The sequence below is a fragment of the Canis lupus genome, chromosome 30 (genome assembly GCF_048164855.1).
Source record: "Canis lupus baileyi chromosome 30, mCanLup2.hap1, whole genome shotgun sequence".
NCBI lineage: Eukaryota > Metazoa > Chordata > Mammalia > Carnivora > Canidae > Canis > Canis lupus.
The window spans coordinates 37268600-37273816 of record NC_132867.1 but is presented as its reverse complement, the minus strand read 5'-3'; the positions used below and the strand labels follow the sequence as shown (position 1 = coordinate 37273816).

At 44.1% G+C, this 5217-nt stretch overlaps 1 long non-coding RNA gene across 1 annotated transcript; it reads left to right on the top strand.

Annotated features, from left to right (window-relative positions):
- The first annotated feature begins 1946 nt into the window (after positions 1-1946).
- On the top strand, positions 1947-4909 carry LOC140621352 (uncharacterized). Its single transcript, XR_012021068.1, has 3 exons — positions 1947-2054; positions 3365-3529; positions 4170-4909. It is a non-coding gene; the product is annotated as an uncharacterized lncRNA (long non-coding RNA).
- Positions 4910-5217: the final 308 nt, after the last annotated feature.

The following is a 5217-nucleotide window of genomic DNA, read 5'->3' as shown; positions in this document are numbered from 1 at the left end:
CGGATTATAGGACACGCTTCCTGCTCTCCGAGTAGTGAGAAGAACTGAGGGAGAAATACAGAATGAGAGAACACATACTTAAAAAAAAAAAAAAAACAATCCCTTATTTCTCAACTATTTTATTTAAAATATGTAGTAGGTAATGCATTCACATGGTTTGAAATCAACAGGCCGCAAAGGCCCTCCCCAGCACGAATATCCTAACCACCCCGCTCCCTGCTCTGTAGGCACTCAGCCTTACTGCCTCCTTCCAGAGATGTCTGATGTGTGCACGAGTCAGTACACATACACGCGTGTTGCACGCGTGCGCACGTATCTCTCCCGCTCCTTTTTATACAACAGGGTAGTGCAGTATGTCCTTTTTATAAATCATAGACTATCTTTAATTTTTGTTTTCATGTATTTATTTTTAAAGGCTTTATGTATTTGAGAGAAAGAGAGATAGTGAGAGAGCGAGCTTGAGCAGGGGGGAGGGGCAGAGGGAGAGGCAGATGCCCTGCTGAGTGCGGAGCTCGGTGGCCTCCATCCCAGGACCTCGGGATCATGACCTGAGTCCAAGGCAGATGCTTCACCCACTGAGCCACCCAGGTTCCCCATTATTTTTTATTTTTTTATTTTTATTTTTTTAAATTATTTATTTATTTATGATAGTCACACACACAGAGAGAGAGAGAGAGAGAGAGAGGCAGAGACACAGGCAGAGGGAGAAGCAGGCTCCATGCACCGGGAGCCCGACGTGGGATTCGATCCCGGGTGTCCAGGATCGTGCCCTGGGCCAAAGGCAGGCGCTAAACCGCTGCACCACCCAGGGATCCCCCCATTATTTTTTAAATCACTTCTTTCTTTCTTTCTTTCTTTCTTTCTTTCTTTCTTTCTTTCTTTCTTTCTTTCTTTCTTTCTTTCTTTCTTTCTTTCTTTCTTTCTTCTTTCTTTCTTTCTTTCTTTCTTTCTTTCTTTCTTTCTTCTTTCTTTCTTTTTCTTTTCTTTTCCTTCCTTCCTTCCTTCCTTCCTTCCTTCCTTCCTTCCTTCCTTCCTTTCTCCTTTCTTTCTTTCTTTCTTTCTTTCTTTCTTTCTTTCTTTCTTTCTTTCTTTCTTTCTTTCTTTCTTTCTTCTTTCTTTCTTTCTTTCTTTCTTTCTTTCTTTCTTTCTTTCTTTCTTTCTTTCTTTCGAGACAGGGAGAGAGAGCATGTGGGCACATGGCAGGGGGTAATGGGGGAAGGGCAGAGGGAGAGAGAGCATCTTACACAGGCTCCACGTCCAGCACGCAACCCAACACAGGGCTCCATCTCACGGCCCTGAGATCATGACCTGAGCTGAAATCAAGAGTTGGGTGTTTAACTGACTGCACCTGGGCGCCCCAAATCATAGACTATTTTTTAGAGCAGTTTCAGGTTCACAACAAAATTGAGCAAAACATTTAGTGGCTTCCTGTCTGCCCCCTGCCCCCGTCACTCACAGCCTCCCCACCATCAGCATCCCCCCCTTTCTCATTGCAGGGTGTCTATCAGACCCTAGAAACCTACCCTTACCCATCATTATCACCCCCGTTCCTAGGCCATGGAAGGCCCCACTCTTGCTGGTGCGTGTTCTGTGGGTTTGGGCAAACGTATAATGAGGTATCTGTCATGGTAGTAGCCTACAGAATAATTTCACTGTCCTAAAACTCCTCCTAAGGGCACACATTTTGATGCTATTTTGTGTGGCAGATCTAGAGCAGGGGTTGGCAAGCTTCTGCAAAAAGCCAGAGAGTAACTATCTTAGGCTCTGAGGGCACACAGTTTCTATCAACTCAACCCTGCTATTGTAGAAAGAAAATGGCCACAGGCGATACGTTAGCAAATGAGCATGGGTGTGTTCCAAGAAAACTTTATTAGGAACACCGAAATTTGAATTTTCTATGATTTAAGCCAGTCACGAAATACTGTTTTTCTTTTGATTTTTCTCCCCAGCTGTTTCAACATGTGACAACTCCAAGAAGTGATAAGAGTGAAAAGAGAAGGCCTTGACCCAGTTGAGGGCATCAGAGAAGCCTTCTGGGAGGAAATAGCACTGAGGTGAGATAGAACAATACATATAAAAAAAAAGGAACAACTAAGCTAACTGGCCATACAAAAACAGGTGGCGAGCTGACTCCTGGGGTAGAGCACTGTCTCCTGAATTGTTTAGTAGAACAAAGCTACTTCATGGGCTATTAGTGGGCGTGCAGAAAAATGAATTTGGGAACTACTATAGACCTTGTATCTTTATTAGAGGGTCAGTTCATATTAGCATATTAAAGGCTCTGGGAAGTTCAGCAAAAAAAAAAAAAAAAAAGTATGCAACACATTTATGCTGTTTAGCACCATATTTCCCAAACTGGTCATGGGTATCTCTCTCTGCATGCTCCTTCCTTTCCTCCTCCTCCTCCACCTCCTCCTCCTCCTCATCATCATCATCACGGAGTATGTGTTCACTCCTTGTAGAACTGATATTCAGAAGATCTCCGATTGGGAAGTGCTGGTTCTAAAGCTGTTGAGAACATAGTTTGGAAGCAGGGCAAGGAGTCCAAGGAAGGTTTTGGAAGAGCTGGGATTTCAGTCTGCCCACCTTTCTTGAGTTCACCTTCAGATGGAAGGGTTCTCTGGGGGGAAAGCTGTTGCCGATGAGGCTTCAGGATCTCTGACACACCCCTGAGCACAACACACTTTTCCTCCCTCTTCTCTGAGCCTGGTCCTCTGTCTCAGTTGGCAGCACCTGCGTTCCCCAGCTGTGTGGACACAGGATTTGTACTTGACCCCCTCTATACTCTCCACACCTAAGTCATCAGCAAGCGTTCTCAAGTCTACCTTCAAACAGTCATCTCTCACCACCCACCCCAGTTCGCCTGACCCACCTACTGTATTTGGCACACACCCCTCAGCTCTTCCTGGGCCAATGGTCTTCATGGTGGGGAGGAGAGGAAACCACTAAACTTTTTATTTCTATTTGCTGGTTTTCCATCTCCCTTTCTATTAATATTGTATGCCTTGTACATTCTCTGATGTACATAATATATGACTAAGATGGAACATGTTAGAATTTATAAATAATACATGTGTATGCGTGCGTGCGTGCATGCCTGTGTATATGGAGGGAGTGCTACAGAATTTAGGTTGATTTTGCATGAAATCTATCACACACACGTAGAATGAAATCCAACTCTCCTCCTCGAAGAACAGCTAAAAAGTGAAGAAAATAGGAATGGTATTTGAAGACATTGGAGAGTTCATACAGCAGTGAAGAATTTTAGGGCCAACGTGTGGGAGAGGGATGGAATACAGGAAGGCAAGCCAGCCCGTGTGACCACTTCTCCCTACGTGTCTTTTTTTTTTTTTTTTTTTTGCAGAAGAAAGGGGCTGAAAGAGTGAGAAGTTAACAGAGCTGTTGATAGATAATGAGGATGGGGCGACAAACATGAGCCCCCCGGGCCCGTGAGGAGCTAGAGGCCCCAGACATCCCCACAGTCCTGGAGTATTTGGTGTGGGAAACCACACGGGGCTACGGTCTAAGAGTAAGTGTGACAATCAATGGACTGGTCTGTGCAAGAAATGAAGCCCAGTTTTGAGTCATTTCAATCCCGCATCAGATTAAGGAGATTAGGGATTATCAGTGCCCATAGCGGCCCACCATCAGTAAGTGCACTTTTTGCAACAAGGGGGCGCTCCTCTAGATCTCTGTGTTTTGCATACCCAACACTGGCATTCAGTGAAATTCATCTAGTGCAGGGGAGCCCCCATGGCCCAGCGGTTTAGCGCTTCCTTCAGCCCAGGGTGTGATCCTGGAGACCCAGGATTGAGTCCCACATCAGGCTCTCTGCCTGGAGCCTGCTTCTCCCTCTGCCTGTGTCTGTGCCTCTCTCTCTGTCTGTCATGAATAAACAAATAAATAAATCTTTAAAAAAATTCATCTAGTGCATGAATGAGGAGGCAAGATAGCAATACTTAGGGAGAGAGAGAAGGAAAAAAGAGGTAAGAGAAACGTGCCAACAGGGAATCCAAAACAGTGGGCTTAAGATAACTATGCTTGATATACTCAAGGAAGTAAATATCAGTAGAAGATTTTGGCAGAGAGTTAAAAGCCGTAAGAGAGACTCAAAATCTTGGAAATGAAAAATACAATAACAAATGATAACCCCATGTCTCCCTCCACAGATTAGACACAGCTGGGGAGAAAATTAGTGAATTGGAACAAAGGAAATATCTAGAAAGACATTCAGAGAAGAAAGCAGAAAACAGCTGGAGATGTAAGGGTGTGGAGGAAAGGTCTAACACTCAAATATTGGAAGTTCCAGAAGCAAAGAAGAGAGAAAACGAAGCAGAAGTAAAACTTGCATAGATAATGACTGAAAGAAAGGTTTCTGAAACAGGTAGCAGAGCACATCCTCCACAGGGACTCGGAGCCCCAAGTAGAATAGATACGGAGAGAGCCACATCTAAGTGCATCGTGGTGGAACTGCCGGCCACCAGAGACAAAGGGAAACCTCAGAGGGATGGAATCCAAATCCCCTACAACAGCCGACAAGGACTCCATGAGCTGGTTCCGCCTCGGCTTCCACGGCCCTGCACCTGGTTATCCTGGCATTCTATCCTCTCAGTTTCAGCGAGAAATCATTGACCTGGAACACGGTACTAGTCCAAGGTGTGCAGCATCGTGATTTGATATTTGCATATGTTGCAAAATATAATAAGTCTAGTTAACACCCATCACCCCACGGAGTCCTCATTTATTTTTCTTGCGATGAAAACTTTTGACATTTGCTCTCTTAGCAGCTTTCAAATATATAATCCAGTATTATTGACTATGGCCACCATGCGGTACATTATGTCCCCAGGACTTACTTACCTTAGGAGCTGGAAGTTTGTACCTCTTGATGCCCTCCTCCCATTTCACCAGCCCCCAATCCCTTGCTTTTGGTAACCACCACATCTGTTCTCTGTATCTCTGAGTTTGGATCTTTTCAATTCCATAAGTTCCATAAATATATGAAATCTGTCTTTGTCTGACTTATTTCGATTCACAGCATGTCCTTGATGCTCATCAATGTCACATATCATAAGATTTCCTTCTTTCTTATGACTGAATAATATTTCATTATATATATATATCATATATTCTTTTTTTAATATCATATATTCTTTACCCATGCCTCCACCGATGGGCACTCAGACTGCTTCCATGCCCTGGCTATTGTAAATCATG